Genomic DNA, 21,511 nt, shown 5'->3' with positions numbered 1-21,511 from the left:
AATATCGCTAAATACATGTTGGTACGAATATGTGACACAACCGTTGAAACTCAAGCAAATTGACACCGTTAGAAAGTCAATGAAGTGTAGTTTTTGAAACTGTCGCTATTTCCTGAGCGCGCGATAACGGATAGGATTGGTCCCACAGTAAAGAACGACTTATTTAGCTTAATTTTTAAATGAAGCGCTACCACAACGACCAGTGTAATCGCTGATTTCCGGCAATCACGTCAAATTAAGAAGAATGTTTTTTCTTGGAGTCCAATTGTCTCACTTTCACATTTATAAGGTCACAGTCCATAATCAGTTCAATTAAGTCCCACAGTCAATCGTTTCACTGTTAAAAGCCATACAACCTAGTAATATCAGAAAAATATCGCTAAATACATGTTTGTACGAATATGTGCCTCAACCATTGTAACTCAAACGGATTGATACTGTTAGAAAGTCAATGAAATGTACTTTTGAAACTGTCTCTATTTCTTAAGCGCGGGATAACATCTAGGATTGGTCCCACAGTAAGAAATGACTTATTTATCTAAATTTTTAAATGAAGCGCTACCACAGAGCCCAGTGTAATCGCTAAGTTTCGGCAATCATGTCAAATTAAGAAGAATGTTATTTCTTGGAGTCCAATTGTCTCCTTTATCACATTTATCAGGTGACAGTCCATAATCAGTTCAATTAAGTCCCACAGTCAATCGTTTCACTGTTAAAAGCCATACAACCTAGTAATATCAGAAAAATATCGCTAAATACATGTTGGTACGAATATGTGCCTCAACCATTGTAACTCAAACGGATTGATACTGTTAAAAAGTCAATGAAATGTACTTTTTGAAACTGTCTCTATTTCATCAGCGCGGGATAACAGCTAGGATTGATCCCACAGTAAGAAATTACTTATTTATCTAAATTTTTAAATGAAGCGCTACCACACAGCCCAGTGTAATCGCTGAGTTCCGGCAATCATGTCAAATTAAGAAGAATGTTATTTCTTGGAGTCCAATTGTCTCACTTATAACATTTATAAGATCACAGTCCAAAATCAGTTCAATTAAGTCCCAAAGTCAATCGTTTCACGGTTAAAAGCGATGCAACCTAGTAATATCAGAAAAACAATTCGCTAAATACATGTTGATACGAATATGTGACCCAACCGTTGTAAGTCAAACGGACTGACACCGTTAGAATGTCAATGAAATGTAGTTTTTGAGACTGTCGCTATTTTTTCAGCGCGCGCTAACGGCTAGGATTGGTCCCACAGTAAAAAATGTCTTTCTTTAGCTTAATTCTTAAATGAAACACTACAACAGCGCCCAGTGTAATAGCTGAGGTTCCGCAATCATGTCAAATTAAGAAGAATGTTATTCCTTGGAGTCCAATTGTCTTACTTATAACATTTTTAAGGTCACAGTCCATAATCAGTTCAATTAAGTCCCACAGTCAATTGTTTCACTGTTAAAAGCCATACAACCTAGTAATACCGGAAAAATAGCACGAAACACATGTTGGTACGAATAGGTGACCCAACCGTTGTAACTCAAACGGACTGACACCGTTACAAATTCAATGAAATGTAGTTTTTGAAACTGCCGCTATTTCTTCAGCGCGCGATAACGGCTAGGATTGGTCCCGCAGAAAATAATGACTTTTTTATCTTAATTTTTAATTGAAGCGCTACCACAGCGCCCAGTGTAATCGCTGAGTTTCGGCAATCATGTCAAGTTAGGAAGAATGTTATTTCTTGGAGTCCAATTTTCTCATTTATCACATTTATTAGGTCACAGTCCAAAGTTTGTTCAAGCAAGTCCCACAGTCAATCGTTTCATTGTTAAAAGCGATGCAACCTAGTAATACAGGAAAAATAGCACGAAATACATGTTGGTTCGAATATGTGACTTTAACCGTTGTAGCTCAAACGGATTGATACTGTTAGAAAGACAATGAAATGTAATTTTTGAAACTGTCGCTATTTCTTCAGCGCGCGATAACGGCTAGGATTGGTCCCACAGTAAAAAATGACTTTTTTATCTAAATTTTTAATTGAAGCGCTACCACAGCGTTCAGTGCAATCGGTAAGTTCCGGTAATCACGTCAAACTAAGAAGAATGTTTTTTCTTGGAGTCAACTTGTCTCACTTATAACATATATAAGGTCTCAGTCTAAAATTAGTTCAATTTAGTCCCACAGTCAATCGTTTCACTGTTAAAAGCGATGCAACCTAGTAATATGAGAAAAATATCGCTAAATATATGTTGGTACGAATATGTGACCCAACCGTTGAAACTCAAACGGACTGACACCGTAAGAAAGTCAATGAAATGTAGTTTTTGAAACTGTCTCTATTTCTTCAGCACGGGATAACATCTAGGATTGGTCCCACAGTAAGAAATGACTTATTTATCTAAATTTTTAAATGAAGCGCTACCACAACGCCCAGTGTAATCGCTGATTTTCGGCAATCACGTCAAATTAAGAAGAATGTTTTTTCTTGGAGTCCATTTGTCTCATTTATTACATTGATCAGGTCACAGTCCATAATCAGTTCAATTAAGTCCCACAGTCAATCGTTTCACTGTTAAAAGCCATACAACCTAGTAATATCAAAAAAATATCGCTAATTACATGTTGGTACGAATATGTGACACAACCGTTGAAACTCAAGCAAATTGACACCGTTAGAAAGTCAATGAAGTGTAGTTTTTGAAACTGTCGCTATTTCCTGAGCGCGCGATAACGGATAGGATTGGTCCCACAGTAAAGAACGACTTATTTAGCTTAATTTTTAAATGAAGCGCTACCACAACGACCAGTGTAATCGCTGATTTCCGGCAATCACGTCAAATTAAGAAGAATGTTTTTTCTGGGGTCCAATTGTCTCACTTTCACATTTATAAGGTCACAGTCCATAATCAGTTCAATTAAGTCCCACAGTCAATCGTTTCACTGTTAAAAGCCATACAACCTAGTAATATCAGAAAAATATCGCTAAATACATGTTTGTACGAATATGTGCCTCAACCATTGTAACTCAAACGGATTGATACTGTTAGAAAGTCAATGAAATGTACTTTTTGAAACTGTCTCTATTTCTTAAGCGCGGGATAACATCTAGGATTGGTCCCACAGTAAGAAATGACTTATTTATCTAAATTTTTAAATGAAGCGCTACCACAGAGCCCAGTGTAATCGCTAAGTTTCGGCAATCATGTCAAATTAAGAAGAATGTTATTTCTTGGAGTCCAATTGTCTCCTTTATCACATTTATCAGGTGACAGTCCATAATCAGTTCAATTAAGTCCCACAGTCAATCGTTTCACTGTTAAAAGCCATACAACCTAGTAATATCAGAAAAATATCGCTAAATACATGTTGGTACGAATATGTGCCTCAACCATTGTAACTCAAACGGATTGATACTGTTAAAAATTCAATGAAATGTACTTTTTGAAACTGTCTCTATTTCTTCAGCGCGGGATAACAGCTAGGATTGATCCCACAGTAAGAAATTACTTATTTATCTAAATTTTTAAATGAAGCGCTACCACACAGCCCAGTGTAATCGCTGAGTTCCGGCAATCATGTCAAATTAAGAAGAATGTTATTTCTTGGAGTCCAATTGTCTCCTTTATCACATTTATCAGGTGACAGTCCAAAGTTGGATCAATTAAGTCCCACAGTCAATCGTTTCACTGTTAAAAGCCATACAACCTAGTAATATCAGAAAAATATCGCTAAATACATGTTGGTACGAATATGTGCCTCAACCATTGTAACTCAAACGGATTGATACTGTTAGAAAGTCAATGAAATGTACTTTTTGAAACTGTCTCTATTTCTTCAGCGCGGGATAACAGGTAGGATTGATCCCACAGTAAGAAATTACTTATTTATCTAAATGTTTAAATGAAGCGCCACCACAGAGCCCAGTGTAATCGCTGAGTTCCGGCAATCATTTCAAATTAAGAAGAATGTTATTTCTTGGAGTCCAATTGTCTCACTTTCACATTTATAAGGTCACAGTCCATAATCAGTTCAATTAAGTCCCACAGTCAATCGTTTCACTGTTAAAAGCCATACAACCTAGTAATATCAAAAAAATATCGCTAAATACATGTTGGTACGAATATGTGCCTCAACCATTGTAACTCAAACGGATTGATACTGTTAAAAAGTCAATGAAATGTAGTTTTTGAAACTGTCTCTATTTCTTCAGAGCGGGATAACAGCTAGGATTGGTCCCACAGTAAGAAATGACTTATTTATCTAAATTTTTAAATGAAGCGCTACCACAGAGCCCAGTGTAATCGCTAAGTTTCGGCAATCATGTCAAATTAAGAAGAATGTTATTTCTTGGAGTCCAATTGTCTCCTTTATCACATTTATCAGGTGACAGTCCATAATCATTTCAATTAAATCCCACAGTCAATCGTTTCACTGTTAAAAGCCATACAACCTAGTAATATCAGAAAAATATCGCTAAATACATGTTGGTACGAATATGTGCCTCAACCATTGTAACTCAAACGGATTGATACTGTTAGAAAGTCAATGAATTGTACTTTTTGAAACTGTCTCTATTTCTTCAGCGCGGGATAACAGCTAGGAATGATCCCACAGTAAGAAATTACTTATTTATCTAAATTTTTAAATGAAGCCCTACTACAGAGCCCAGTGTAATCGCTGAGTTCCGGCAATCATGTCAAATTAAGAAGAATGTTATTTCTTGGAGTCCAATTGTCTCACTTTCACATTTATAAGGTCACAGTCCATAATCAGTTCAATTAAGTCCCACAGTCAATCGTTTCACTGTTAAAAACGATGCAACCTAGTAATATCAGATAAATATCGCTAAATACACGTTCGTACAAATATGTGACCCAAACATTGTAACTCAAACGGACTGACACCGTTAGAAAGTCAATGAAATGTAGTTTTTGAAACTATTGCTACTTCTTCAGCGCGCCCTAACGGCTAGGATTGGTCCCACAGTAAAAAAACGACTTTTTTTAGCTTAATTTTTAAATGAAGCGCTACCACAGCGCCCAGTGTAATCGCTGAGTTCCGGCAATCACGTCAAATTAAGAAGAATGTTATTTCTTGGAGTCCAATTTTCTCCTTTATCACATTTATCAGGTGACAGTCCAAAGTTAGTTCAATTAAGTCCCACAGTCAATCGTTTCATAGTTAAAAGCGATGCAACCTAGTAATATTAGAAAAATATTGCTAAATACATGTTGGTACGAATATGTGACCAAACCGTTGTAACTGAAAGGGACTGACACCGTTAGAAAGTCAATTAAGTGTAGTTTTTGAAACTGTCGCTATTTCCTGAGCGCGCGATAACGGATAGGATTGGTCCCACAGTAAAGAACGACTTATTTATCTAAATTTTTAAATGAAGCGCTACCACAACGCCCAGTGTAATCGCTGATTTCCGGCAATCACGTCAAATTAAGAAGAATGTTTTTTCTTGGAGTCCATTTGTCTCATTTATTACATTGATCAGGTCACAGTCCAAAATCAGTTCAATTAAGTCCCACAGTCAATCGTTTCACTGTTAAAAGCCATACAACCTAGTAATATCAGAAAAATATCGCTAAATACATGTTGGTACGAATATGTGCCTCAACCATTTTAACTCAAACGGATTGATACTGTTAGAAAGTCAATGAAATGTACTTTTTGAAACTGTCTCTATTTCTTCAGCGCGGGATAACAACTAGGATTGGTCCCACAGTAAGAAATGACTTATTTATCTAAATTTTTAAATGAAGCGCTACCACAGAGCCCAGTGTAATCGCTAAGTTTCGGCAATCATGTCAAATTAAGAAGAATGTTATTTCATGGAGTCCAATTGTCTCCTTTATCACATTTATCAGGTGACAGTCCATAATCAGTTCAATTAAGTCCCACAGTCAATCGTTTCACTGTTAAAAGCCATACAACCTAGTAATATCAGAAAAATATCGCTAAATACATGTTGGTACGAATATGTGCCTCAACCATTATAACTCAAACGGATTGATACTGTTAGAATGTCAATGAAATGTAATTTTTGAAACTATTGCTACTTCTTCAGCGCGGGATAACAGCTAGGATTGGTCCCACAGTAAGAAATGACTTATTTATCTAAATCTTTAAATGAAGCGCTACCACAGAGCCCAGTGTAATCGCTTAGTTTCGGCAATCATGTCAAATTAAGAAGAATGTTATTTCTTGGAGTCCAATTTTCTCCTTTATCACATTTATCAGGTGACAATCCAAAGTTAGTTCAATTAAGTCCCACAGTCAATCGTTTCATACTTAAAAGCGATGCAACCTAGTAATATTAGAAAAACATTTCTAAATTCATGTTGGTACGAATATGTGACCAAACCGTTGTAACTGAAAGCGACTGGCACCGTTAGAAAGTCAATGAAGTGTAGTTTTTGAAACTGTCGCTATTTCCTGAGCGCGCGATAACGGATAGGATTGGTCCAACAGTAAAGAACGACTTATTTATTTAAATTTTTAAATGAAGCGCTACCACAACGCCCAGTGTAATCGCTGATTTCCGGCAATCACGTCAAATTAAGAAGAATGTTTTTTCTTGGAGTCCATTTGTCTCATTTATTACATTGATCAGGTCACAGTCCAAAATCAGTTCAATTAAGTCCCACAGTCAACCGTTTCACTGTTAAAAGCCATACAACCTAGTAATATCAGAAAAATATCGCAAAATACATGTTGGTACGAATATGTGCCTCAACCATTTTAACTCAAACGGATTGATACTGTTAGAAAGTCAATGAAATGTACTTTTTGAAACTGTCTCTATTTCTTCAGCGCGCGCTAACGGCTAGGATTGGTCCCACAGTAAAAAATGACTTTTTTTAGCTTAATTTTTAAATGAAGCGCTACCACAGCGCCCAGTGTAATCGCTGAGTTCCGGCAATCACGTCAAATTAAGAAGAATGTTATTTCTTGGAGTCCAATTGTCTCACTTTCACATTTATAAAGTCACAGTCTATAATCAGTTCAATTAAGTCCCACAGTCAATCGTTTCACTGTTAAAAGCCATACAACCTAGTAATATCAGAAAAATATCGCTAAATACATGTTGGTACGAATATGTGCCTCAACCATTGTAACTCAAACGGATTGATACTGTTAGAAAGTCAATGAAATGTACTTTTTGAAACTGTCTCTATTTCTTCAGCGCGGGATAACAGCTAGGATTGGTCCCACAGTAAGAAATGACTTATTTATCTAAATTTTTAAATGAAGCGGTACCACAGAGCCCAGTTTAATCGCTAAGTTTCGGCAATCATGTCAAATTAAGAAGAATGTTATTTCTTGGAGTCCAATTGTCTCACTTTCACATTTATAAAGTCACAGTCTATAATCAGTTCAATTAAGTCCCACAGTCATTCGTTTCACTGTTAAAAGCCATACAACCTAGTAATATCAGAAAAATATCGCTAAATACATGTTGGTACGAATATGTGCCTCAACTATTTTAACTCAAACGGATTGATACTGTTAGAAAGTCAATGAAATGTACTTTTTCAAACTGTCTCTATTTCTTCAGCGCGGGATAACAACTAGGATTGGTCCCACAGTAAGAAATGACTTATTTATTTAAATTTTTAAATGAAGCGCTACCACAGAGCCCAGTGTAATCGCTAAGTTTCGGCAATCATGTCAAATTAAGAAGAATGTTATTTCATGGAGTCCAATTGTCTCCTTTATCACATTTATCAGGTGACAGTCCATAATCAGTTCAATTAAGTCCCACAGTCAATCGTTTCACTGTTAAAAGCCATACAACCTAGTAATATCAGAAAAATATCGCTAAATACATGTTGGTACGAATATGTGCCTCAACCATTGTAACTCAAACGGATTGATACTGTTAGAAAGTCAATGAATTGTACTTTTTGAAACTGTCTCTATTTCTTCAGCGCGGGATAACAGCTAGGAATGATCCCACAGCAAGAAATTACTTATTTATCTAAATTTTTAAATGAAGCCCTACTACAGAGCCCAGTGTAATCGCTGAGTTCCGGCAATCATGTCAAATTAAGAAGAATGTTATTTCTTGGAGTCCAATTGTCTCACTTTCACATTTATAAGGTCACAGTCCATAATCAGTTCAATTAAGTCCCACAGTCAATCGTTTCACTGTTAAAAACGATGCAACCTAGTAATATCAGATAAATATCGCTAAATACACGTTCGTACAAATATGTGACCCAAACATTGTAACTCAAACGGACTGACACCGTTAGAAAGTCAATGAAATGTAGTTTTTGAAACTATTGCTACTTCTTCAGCGCGCCCTAACGGCTAGGATTGGTCCCACAGTAAAAAAACGACTTTTTTTAGCTTAATTTTTAAATGAAGCGCTACCACAGCGCCCAGTGTAATCGCTGAGTTCCGGCAATCACGTCAAATTAAGAAGAATGTTATTTCTTGGAGTCCAATTTTCTCCTTTATCACATTTATCAGGTGACAGTCCAAAGTTAGTTCAATTAAGTCCCACAGTCAATCGTTTCATAGTTAAAAGCGATGCAACCTAGTAATATTAGAAAAATATTGCTAAATACATGTTGGTACGAATATGTGACCAAACCGTTGTAACTGAAAGGGACTGACACCGTTAGAAAGTCAATGAAGTGTAGTTTTTGAAACTGTCGCTATTTCCTGAGCGCGCGATAACGGATAGGATTGGTCCCACAGTAAAGAACGACTTATTTATCTAAATTTTTAAATGAAGCGCTACCACAACGCCCAGTGTAATCGCTGATTTCCGGCAATCACGTCAAATTAAGAAGAATGTTTTTTCTTGGAGTCCATTTGTCTCATTTATTACATTGATCAGGTCACAGTCCAAAATCAGTTCAATTAAGTCCCACAGTCAATCGTTTCACTGTTAAAAGCCATACAACCTAGTAATATCAGAAAAATATCGCTAAATACATGTTGGTACGAATATGTGCCTCAACCATTTTAACTCAAACGGATTGATACTGTTAGAAAGTCAATGAAATGTACTTTTTGAAACTGTCTCTATTTCTTCAGCGCGGGATAACAACTAGGATTGGTCCCACAGTAAGAAATGACTTATTTATCTAAATTTTTAAATGAAGCGCTACCACAGAGCCCAGTGTAATCGCTAAGTTTCGGCAATCATGTCAAATTAAGAAGAATGTTATTTCATGGAGTCCAATTGTCTCCTTTATCACATTTATCAGGTGACAGTCCATAATCAGTTCAATTAAGTCCCACAGTCAATCGTTTCACTGTTAAAAGCCATACAACCTAGTAATATCAGAAAAATATCGCTAAATACATGTTGGTACGAATATGTGCCTCAACCATTATAACTCAAACGGATTGATACTGTTAGAATGTCAATGAAATGTAATTTTTGAAACTATTGCTACTTCTTCAGCGCGGGATAACAGCTAGGATTGGTCCCACAGTAAGAAATGACTTATTTATCTAAATCTTTAAATGAAGCGCTACCACAGAGCCCAGTGTAATCGCTTAGTTTCGGCAATCATGTCAAATTAAGAAGAATGTTATTTCTTGGAGTCCAATTTTCTCCTTTATCACATTTATCAGGTGACAATCCAAAGTTAGTTCAATTAAGTCCCACAGTCAATCGTTTCATAGTTAAAAGCGATGCAACCTAGTAATATTAGAAAAACATTTCTAAATTCATGTTGGTACGAATATGTGACCAAACCGTTGTAACTGAAAGCGACTGGCACCGTTAGAAAGTCAATGAAGTGTAGTTTTTGAAACTGTCGCTATTTCCTGAGCGCGCGATAACGGATAGGATTGGTCCCACAGTAAAGAACGACTTATTTATTTAAATTTTTAAATGAAGCGCTACCACAACGCCCAGTGTAATCGCTGATTTCCGGCAATCACGTCAAATTAAGAAGAATGTTTTTTCTTGGAGTCCATTTGTCTCATTTATTACATTGATCAGGTCACAGTCCAAAATCAGTTCAATTAAGTCCCACAGTCAACCGTTTCACTGTTAAAAGCCATACAACCTAGTAATATCAGAAAAATATCGCAAAATACATGTTGGTACGAATATGTGCCTCAACCATTTTAACTCAAACGGATTGATACTGTTAGAAAGTCAATGAAATGTACTTTTTGAAACTGTCTCTATTTCTTCAGCGCGCGCTAACGGCTAGGATTGGTCCCACAGTAAAAAATGACTTTTTTTAGCTTAATTTTTAAATGAAGCGCTACCACAGCGCCCAGTGTAATCGCTGAGTTCCGGCAATCACGTCAAATTAAGAAGAATGTTATTTCTTGGAGTCCAATTGTCTCACTTTCACATTTATAAAGTCACAGTCTATAATCAGTTCAATTAAGTCCCACAGTCAATCGTTTCACTGTTAAAAGCCATACAACCTAGTAATATCAGAAAAATATCGCTAAATACATGTTGGTACGAATATGTGCCTCAACCATTGTAACTCAAACGGATTGATACTGTTAGAAAGTCAATGAAATGTACTTTTTGAAACTGTCTCTATTTCTTCAGCGCGGGATAACAGCTAGGATTGGTCCCACAGTAAGAAATGACTTATTTATCTAAATTTTTAAATGAAGCGGTACCACAGAGCCCAGTTTAATCGCTAAGTTTCGGCAATCATGTCAAATTAAGAAGAATGTTATTTCTTGGAGTCCAATTGTCTCACTTTCACATTTATAAAGTCACAGTCTATAATCAGTTCAATTAAGTCCCACAGTCATTCGTTTCACTGTTAAAAGCCATACAACCTAGTAATATCAGAAAAATATCGCTAAATACATGTTGGTACGAATATGTGCCTCAACTATTTTAACTCAAACGGATTGATACTGTTAGAAAGTCAATGAAATGTACTTTTTCAAACTGTCTCTATTTCTTCAGCGCGGGATAACAACTAGGATTGGTCCCACAGTAAGAAATGACTTATTTATTTAAATTTTTAAATGAAGCGCTACCACAGAGCCCAGTGTAATCGCTAAGTTTCGGCAATCATGTCAAATTAAGAAAAATGTTATTTCATGGAGTCCAATTGTCTCCTTTATCACATTTATCAGGTGACAGTCCATAATCAGTTCAATTAAGTCCCACAGTCAATCGTTTCACTGTTAAAAGCCATACAACCTAGTAATATCAGAAAAATATCGCTAAATACATGTTGGTACGAATATGTGCCTCAACCATTTTAACTCAAACGGATTGATACTGTTAGAAAGTCAATGAAATGTACTTTTTGAAACTGTCTCTATTTCTTCAGCGCGGGATAACAACTAGGATTGGTCCCACAGTAAGCAATGACTTATTTATCTAAATTTTTAAATGAAGCGCCACCACAGAGCCCAGTGTAATCGCTAAGTTTCGGCAATCATGTCAAATTAAGAAGAATGTTATTTCTTGGAGTCCAATTTTCTCCTTTATCACATTTATCAGGTGACAATCCAAAGTTAGTTCAATTAAGTCCCACAGTCAATCGTTTCATAGTTAAAAGCGATGCAACCTAGTAATATTAGAAAAATATTTCTAAATTCATGTTGGTACGAATATGTGACCAAACCGTTGTAACTGAAAGGGACTGGCACCGTTAGAAAGTCAATGAAGTGTAGTTTTTGAAACTGTCGCTATTTCCTGAGCGCGCGATAACGGATAGGATTGGTCCCACAGTAAAGAACGACTTATTTATTTAAATTTTTAAATGAAGCGCTACCACAACGCCCAGTGTAATCGCTGATTTCCGGCAATCACGTCAAATTAAGAAGAATGTTTTTTCTTGGAGTCCATTTGTCTCATTTATTACATTGATCAGGTCACAGTCCAAAATCAGTTCAATTAAGTCCCACAGTCAACCGTTTCACTGTTAAAAGCCATACAACCTAGTAATATCAGAAAAATATCGCAAAATACATGTTGGTACGAATATGTGCCTCAACCATTTTAACTCAAACGGATTGATACTGTTAGAAAGTCAATGAAATGTACTTTTTGAAACTGTCTCTATTTCTTCAGCGCGCGCTAACGGCTAGGATTGGTCCCACAGTAAAAAATGACTTTTTTTAGCTTAATTTTTAAATGAAGCGCTACCACAGCGCCCAGTGTAATCGCTGAGTTCCGGCAATCACGTCAAATTAAGAAGAATGTTATTTCTTGGAGTCCAATTGTCTCACTTTCACATTTATAAAGTCACAGTCTATAATCTGTTCAATTAAGTCCCACAGTCAATCGTTTCTCTGTTAAAAGCCATACAACCTAGTAATATCAGAAAAATATCGCTAAATACATGTTGGTACGAATATGTGCCTCAACCATTGTAACTCAAACGGATTGATACTGTTAGAAAGTCAATGAAATGTACTTTTTGAAACTGTCTCTATTTCTTCAGCGCGGGATAACAGCTAGGATTGGTCCCACAGTAAGGAATGACTTATTTATCTAAATTTTTAAATGAAGCGGTACCACAGAGCCCAGTTTAATCGCTAAGTTTCGGCAATCATGTCAAATTAAGAAGAATGTTATTTCTTGGAGTCCAATTGTCTCACTTTCACATTTATAAAGTCACAGTCTATAATCAGTTCAATTAAGTCCCACAGTCATTCGTTTCACTGTTAAAAGCCATACAACCTAGTAATATCAGAAAAATATCGCTAAATACATGTTGGTACGAATATGTGCCTCAACCATTTTAACTCAAACGGATTGATACTGTTAGAAAGTCAATGAAATGTACTTTTTGAAACTGTCTCTATTTCTTCAGCGCGGGATAACAACTAGGATTGGTCCCACAGTAAGAAATGACTTATTTATCTAAATTTTTAAATGAAGCGCTACCACAGAGCCCAGTGTAATCGCTAAGTTTCGGCAATCATGTCAAATTAAGAAGAATGTTATTTCATGGAGTCCAATTGTCTCCTTTATCACATTTATCAGGTGACAGTCCATAATCAGTTCAATTAAGTCCCACAGTCAATCGTTTCACTGTTAAAAGCCATACAACCTAGTAATATCAGAAAAATATCGCTAAATACATGTTGGTACGAATATGTGCCTCAACCATTATAACTCAAACGGATTGATACTGTTAGAATGTCAATGAAATGTAATTTTTGAAACTATTGCTACTTCTTCAGCGCGGGATAACAGCTAGGATTGGTCCCACAGTAAGAAATGACTTATTTATCTAAATCTTTAAATGAAGCGCTACCACAGAGCCCAGTGTAATCGCTAAGTTTCGGCAATCATGTCAAATTAAGAAGAATGTTATTTCTTGGAGTCCAATTTTCTCCTTTATCACATTTATCAGGTGACAATCCAAAGTTAGTTCAATTAAGTCCCACAGTCAATCGTTTCATAGTTAAAAGCGATGCAACCTAGTAATATTAGAAAAATATTTCTAAATTCATGTTGGTACGAATATGTGACCAAACCGTTGTAACTGAAAGGGACTGGCACCGTTAGAAAGTCAATGAAGTGTAGTTTTTGAAACTGTCGCTATTTCCTGAGCACGCGATAACGGATAGGATTGGTCCCACAGTAAAGAACGACTTATTTATTTAAATTTTTAAATGAAGCGCTACCACAACGCCCAGTGTAATCGCTGATTTCCGGCAATCACGTCAAATTAAGAAGAATGTTTTTTCTTGGAGTCCATTTGTCTTATTTATTACATTGATCAGGTCACAGTCCAAAATGAGTTCAATTAAGTCCCACAGTCAACCGTTTCACTGTTAAAAGCCATACAACCTAGTAATATCAGAAAAATATCGCAAAATACATGTTGGTACGAATATGTGCCTCAACCATTTTAACTCAAACGGATTGATACTGTTAGAAAGTCAATGAAATGTACTTTTTGAAACTGTCTCTATTTCTTCAGCGCGCGCTAACGGCTAGGATTGGTCCCACAGTAAAAAATGACTTTTTTTAGCTTAATTTTTAAATGAAGTACTACCACAGCGCCCAGTGTAATCGCTGAGTTCCGGCAATCACGTCAAATTAAGAAGAATGTTATTTCTTGGAGTCCAATTGTCTCACTTTCACATTTATAAAGTCACAGTCTATAATCAGTTCAAATAAGTCCCACAGTCAATCGTTTCACTGTTAAAAGCCATACAACCTAGTAATATCAGAAAAATATCGCTAAATACATGTTGGTACGAATATGTGCCTCAACCATTGTAACTCAAACGGATTGATACTGTTAGAAAGTCAATGAAATGTACTTTTTGAAACTGTCTCTATTTCTTCAGCGCGGGATAACAGCTAGGATTGGTCCCACAGTAAGAAATGACTTATTTATCTAAATTTTTAAATGAAGCGGTACCACAGAGCCCAGTTTAATCGCTAAGTTTCGGCAATCATGTCAAATTAAGAAGAATGTTATTTCTTGGAGTCCAATTGTCTCACTTTCACATTTATAAAGTCACAGTCTATAATCAGTTCAATTAAGTCCCACAGTCATTCGTTTCACTGTTAAAAGCCATACAACCTAGTAATATCAGAAAAATATCGCTAAATACATGTTGGTACGAATATGTGCCTCAACCATTTTAACTCAAACGGATTGATACTGTTAGAAAGTCAATGAAATGTACTTTTTGAAACTGTCTCTATTTCTTCAGCGCGGGATAACAACTAGGATTGGTCCCACAGTAAGAAATGACTTATTTATCTAAATTTTTAAATGAAGCGCCACCACAGAGCCCAGTGTAATCGCTAAGTTTCGGCAATCATGTCAAATTAAGAAGAATGTTATTTCATGGAGTCCAATTGTCTCCTTTATCACATTTATCAGGTGACAGTCCATAATCAGTTCAATTAAGTCCCACAGTCAATCGTTTCACTGTTAAAAGCCATACAACCTAGTAATATCAGAAAAATATCGCTAACTACATGTTGGTACGAATATGTGCCTCAACCATTATAACTCAAACGGATTGATACTGTTAGAATGTCAATGAAATGTAATTTTTGAAACTATTGCTACTTCTTCAGCGCGGGATAACAGCTAGGATTGGTCCCACAGTAAGAAATGACTTATTTATCTAAATCTTTAAATGAAGCGCTACCACAGAGCCCAGTGTAATCGCTAAGTTTCGGCAATCATGTCAAATTAAGAAGAATGTTATTTCTTGGAGTCCAATTTTCTCCTTTATCACATTTATCAGGTGACAGTCCAAAGTTAGTTCAATTAAATCCCACAGTCAATCGTTTCATAGTTAAAAGCAATGCAACCTAGTAATATTAGAAAAATATTGCTAAATACATGTTGGTACGAATATGTGACCAAACCATTGTAACTGAAAGGGACTGACACCGTTAAAAAGTCAATGAAATGTAGTTTTTGAAACTGTCGCTATTTCTTCAGCGCGCGCTAACGGCTAGGATTGGTCCCACAGTAAAAAAACAACTTTTTTTAGCTTAATTTTTAAATGAAGCGCTACCACAGCGCCCAGTGTAATCGCTGAGTTCCGGCAATCACGTCAAATTAAGAAGAATGTTATTTCTTAGAGTCCAATTGTCTCACTTTCACATTTATAAGGTCACAGTCCATAATCAGTTCAATTAAGTCCCACAGTCAATCATTTCCCTGTTAAAAGCCATACAACCTAGTAATATCAGAAAAATATCGCTAAATACATGTTGGTACGAACATGTGACTCAACCATTGTAACTCAAACGGATTGATACTGTTAGAAAGTCAATGAAATGTAGTTTTTGAAACTATTGCTACTTCTTCAGCGCGGGATAACAGCTAGGATTGGTCCCACAGTAAGAAATGACTTATTTATCTAAATTTTTAAATGAAGCGCTACCACAGAGCCCAGTGTAATCGCTGAGTTCCGGCAATCACGTCAAATTAAGAAGAATGTTATTTCTTGGAGTCCAATTGTCTAACTTTCACATCTATAAAGTCACAGTCTATAATCAGTTCAATTAAGTCCCACAGTCAATCGTTTCATTGTTAAAAGCCATACAACCTAGTAATATCAGAAATATATCGCTAAATACATGTTGGTACGAATATGTGCCTCAACCATTGTAACTCAAACGGATTGATACTGTTAGAAAGTCAATGAAATGTCCTTTTTGAAACTGTCTATATTTCTTCAGCGCGGGATAACAGCTAGGATTGGTCCCACAGTAAAAAAACGACTTTTTTTAGCTTAATTTTTAAATGAAGCGCTACCACAGCGCCCAGTGTAATCGCTGAGTTCCGGCAATCACGTCAAATTAAGAAGAATGTTATTTCTTGGAGTCCAATTTTCTCCTTTATCACATTTATCAGGTGACAGTCCAAAGTTAGTTCAATTAAGTCCCACAGTCAATCGTTTCATAGCTAAAAGCGATGCAACCTAGTAATTTAGAAAAATATTGCTAAATACATGTTGGTACGAATATGTGACCAAACCGTTGTAACTGAAAGGGACTGACACCGTTAGAAAGTCAATGAAGTGTAGTTTTTGAAACTGTCGCTATTTCCTGAGCGCGCGATAACGGATAGGATTGGTCCCACAGTAAAGAACGACTTATTTATCTAAATTTTTAAATGAAACGCTACCACAACGCCCAATGTAATCGCTGATTTCCGGCAATCACGTCAAATTAAGAAGAATGTTTTTTCTTGCAGTCCATTTGTCTCATTTATTACATTGATCAGGTCACAGTCCAAAATCAGTTCAATTAAGTCCCACAGTCAATCGTTTCACTGTTAAAAGCCATACAACCTAGTAATATCAGAAAAATATCGCTAAATACATGTTGGTACGAATATGTGCCTCAACCATTATAACTCAAACGGATTGATACTGTTATAATGTCAATGAAATGTAATTTTTGAAACTATTGCTACTTCTTCTGCGCGGGATAACAGCTAGGATTGGTCCCACAGTAAGAAATGACTTATTTATCTAAATCTTTAAATGAAGCGCTACCACAGAGCCCAGTGTAATCGCTAAGTTTCGGCAATCATGTCAAATTAAGAAGAATGTTATTTCTTGGAGTCCAATTTTCTCCTTTATCACATTTATCAGGTGATAATCCAAAGTTAGTTCAATTAAGTCCCACAGTCAATCGTTTCATAGTTAAAAGCGATGCAACCTAGTAATATTAGAAAAATATTTCTAAATTCATGTTGGTACGAATATGTGACCAAACCGTTGTAACTGAAAGGGACTGGCACCGTTAGAAAGTCAATGAAGTATAGTTTTTGAAACTGTCGCTATTTCCTGAGCGCGCGATAACGGATAGGATTGGTCCCACAGTAAAGAACGACTTATTTATTTAAATTTTTAAATGAAGCGCTACCACAACGCCCAGTGTAATCGCTGATTTCCGGCAATCACGTCAAATTAAGAAGAATGTTTTTTCTTGGAGTCCATTTGTCTCATTTATTACATTGATCAGGTCACAGTCCAAAATCAGTTCAATTAAGTCCCACAGTCAACCGTTTCACTGTTAAAAGCCATACAACCTAGTAATATCAGAAAAATATCGCAAAATACATGTTGGTACGAATATGTGCCTCAACCATTTTAACTCAAACGGATTGATACTGTTAGAAAGTCAATGAAGGTACTTTTTGAAACTGTCTCTATTTCTTCAGCGCGCGCTAACGGCTAGGATTGGTCCCACAGTAAAAAATGACTTTTTTTAGCTTAATTTTTAAATGAAGCGCTACCACAGCGCCCAGTGTAATCGCTGAGTTCCGGCAATCACGTCAAATTAAGAAGAATGTTATTTCTTGGAGTCCAATTGTCTCACTTTCACATTTATAAAGTCACAGTCTATAATCAGTTCAATTAAGTCCCACAGTCAATCGTTTCACTGTTAAAAGCCATACAACCTAGTAATATCAGAAAAATATCGCTAAATACATGTTGGTACGAATATGTGTCCAACCATTGTAACTCAAACGGATTGATACTGTTAGAAAGTCAATGAAATGTACTTTTTGAAACTGTCTCTATTTCTTCAGCGCGGGATAACAGCTAGGATTGGTCCCACAGTAAGAAATGACTTATTTATCTAAATTTTTAAATGAAGCGGTACCACAGAGCCCAGTTTAATCGCTAAGTTTCAGCACTAATGTCAAATTAAGAAGAATGTTATTTCTTGGAGTCCAATTGTCTCACTTTCACATTTATAAAGTCACAGTCTATAATCAGTTCAATTAAGTCCCACAGTCATTCGTTTCACTGTTAAAAGCCATACAACCTAGTAATATCAGAAAAATATCGCTAAATACATCTTGGTACGAATATGTGCCTCAACCATTTTAACTCAAACGGATTGATACTGTTAGAAAGTCAATGAAATGTACTTTTTGAAACTGTCTCTATTTTTTCAGCGCGGGATAACAACTAGGATTGGTCCCACAGTAAGAAATGACTTATTTATCTAAATTTTTAAATGAAGCGCTACCACAGAGCCCAGTGTAATCGCTAAGTTTCGGCAATCATGTCAAATTAAGAAGAATGTTATTTCATGGAGTCCAATTGTCTCCTTTATCACATTTATCAGGTGACAGTCCATAATCAGTTCAATTAAGTCCCACAGTCAATCGTTTCACTGTTAAAAGCCATACAACCTAGTAATATCAGAAAAATATCGCTAAATACATGTTGGTACGAATATGTGCCTCAACCATTATAACTCAAACGGATTGATACTGTTAGAATGTCAATGAAATGTAATTTTTGAAACTATTGCTACTTCTTCAGCGCGGGATAACAGCTAGGATTGGTCCCACAGTAAGAAATGACTTATTTATCTAAATCTTTAAATGAAGCGCTACCACAGAGCCCAGTGTAATCGCTAAGTTTCGGCAATCATGTCAAATTAAGAAGAATGTTATTTCTTGGAGTCCAATTTTCTCCTTTATCACATTTATCAGGTGACAATCCAAAGTTAGTTCAATTAAGTCCCACAGTCAATCGTTTCATAGTTAAAAGCGATGCAACCTAGTAATATTAGAAAAATATTTCTAAATTCATGTTGGTACGAATATGTGACCAAACCGTTGTAACTGAAAGGGACTGGCACCGTTAGAAAGTCAATGAAGTGTAGTTTTTGAAACTGTCGCTATTTCCTGAGCGCGCGATAACGGATAGGATTGGTCCCACAGTAAAGAACGACTTATTTATTTAAATTTTTAAATGAAGCGCTACCACAACGCCCAGTGTAATCGCTGATTTCCGGCAATCACGTCAAATTAAGAAGAATGTTTTTTCTTGGAGTCCATTTGTCTCATTTATTACATTGATCAGGTCACAGTCCAAAATCAGTTCAATTAAGTCCCACAGTCAACCGTTTCACTGTTAAAAGCCATACAACCTAGTAATATCAGAAAAATATCGCAAAATACATGTTGGTACGAATATGTGCCTCAACCATTTTAACTCAAACGGATTGCTACTGTTAGAAAGTCAATGAAATGTACTTTTTGAAACTGTCTCTATTTCTTCAGCGCGCGCTAACGGCTAGGATTGGTCCCACAGTAAAAAATGACTTTTTTTAGCTTAATTTTTAAATGAAGCGCTACCACAGCGCCCAGTGTAATCGCTGAGTTCCGGCAATCACGTCAAATTAAGAAGAATGTTATTTCTTGGAGTCCAATTGTCTCACTTTCACATTTATAAAGTCACAGTCTATAATCAGTTCAATTAAGTCCCACAGTCAATCGTTTCACTGTTAAAAGCCATACAACCTAGTAATATCAGAAAAATATCGCTAAATACATGTTGGTACGAATATGTGCCTCAACCATTGTAACTCAAACGGATTGATACTGTTAGAAAGTCAATGAAATGTACTTTTTGAAACTGTCTCTATTTCTTCAGCGCGGGATAACAGCTAGGATTGGTCCCACAGTAAGAAATGACCTATTTATCTAAATTTTTAAATGAAGCGGTACCACAGAGACCAGTTTAATCGCTAAGTTTCGGCAATCATGTCAAATTAAGAAGAATGTTATTTCTTGGAGTCCAATTGTCTCACTTTCACATTTATAAAGTGACAGTCTATAATCAGTTCAATTAAGTCCCACAGTCATTTGTTTCACTGTTAAAAGCCATACAACCTAGTAATATTAGAAAAATATTGCTAAATACATGTTGGTACGAATATGTGACCAAACCGTTGTAACTGAAAGGGACTGACACCGTTAAAAAGTCAATGAAATGTAGTTTTTGAAACTGTCGCTATTTCTTCAGCGCGCGATAACGGATAGCATTGGTCCCACAGTAAAGAATGACTTATTTATCTAAACTCTTAAATGAAGCGCTACCACAGCGGCCAGTGTAATCACTGAGTTCCGGCAATCACGTCAAATTAAGAAGAATGTTATTTCTTGAAGTCCAATTGTCTCATTTTTCACATTGATCAGGTCACATTCCAAAATCAGTTCAATTAAATCCCACAGTCAATCGTTTCATAGTAAAAAGCAACGCAACCTAGTAATATTAGAAAAATATTGCTAAATACATGTTGGTACGAATATGTGACCAAACCATTGTAACTGAAAGGGACTGACACCGTTAAAAAGTCAATGAAATGTAGTTTTTGAAACTGTCGCTATTTCTTCAGCGCGCGATAACGGCTAGGATTGGTCCCACAGTAAGAAATGACTTATTTATCTAAATCTTTAAATGAAGCGCTACCACAGAGCCCAGTGTAATCGCTAAGTTTCGGCAATCATGTCAAATTAAGAAGAATGTTATTTCTTGGAGTCCAATTTTCTCCTTTATCACATTTATCAGGTGACAATCCAAAGTTAGTTCAATTAAGTCCCACAGTCAATCGTTTCATAGTTAAAAGCGATGCAACCTAGTAATATTAGAAAAATATTTCTAAATTCATGTTGGTACGAATATGTGACCAAACCGTTGTAACTGAAAGGGACTGGCACCGTTAGAAAGTCAATGAAGTGTAGTTTTTGAAACTGTCGCTATTTCCTGAGCGCGCGATAACGAATAGGATTGGTCCCACAGTAAAGAACGACTTATTTATTTAAATTTTTAAATGAAGCGCTACCACAACGCCCAGCGTAATCGCTGATTTCCGGCAATCACGTCAAATTAAGAAGAATGTTTTTTCTTGGAGTCCATTTGTCTCATTTATTACATTGATCAGGTCACAGTCCAAAATCAGTTCAATTAAGTCCCACAGTCAACCGTTTCACTGTTAAAAGCCATACAACCTAGTAATATCAGAAAAATATCGCAAAATACATGTTGGTACGAATATGTGCCTCAACCATTTTAACTCAAACGGATTGCTACTGTTAGAAAGTCAATGAAATGTACTTTTTGAAACTGTCTCTATTTCTTCAGCGCGCGCTAACGGCTAGGATTGGTCCTACAGTAAAAAATGACATTTTTTAGCTTAATTTTTAAATGAAGCGCTACCACAGCGCCCAGTGTAATCGCTGAGTTCCGGCAATCACGTCAAATTAAGAAGAATGTTATTTCT

The sequence above is a fragment of the Hydractinia symbiolongicarpus genome, chromosome 7 (genome assembly GCF_029227915.1).
Source record: "Hydractinia symbiolongicarpus strain clone_291-10 chromosome 7, HSymV2.1, whole genome shotgun sequence".
NCBI lineage: Eukaryota > Metazoa > Cnidaria > Hydrozoa > Anthoathecata > Hydractiniidae > Hydractinia > Hydractinia symbiolongicarpus.
This window is presented reverse-complemented; position numbering follows the sequence as displayed.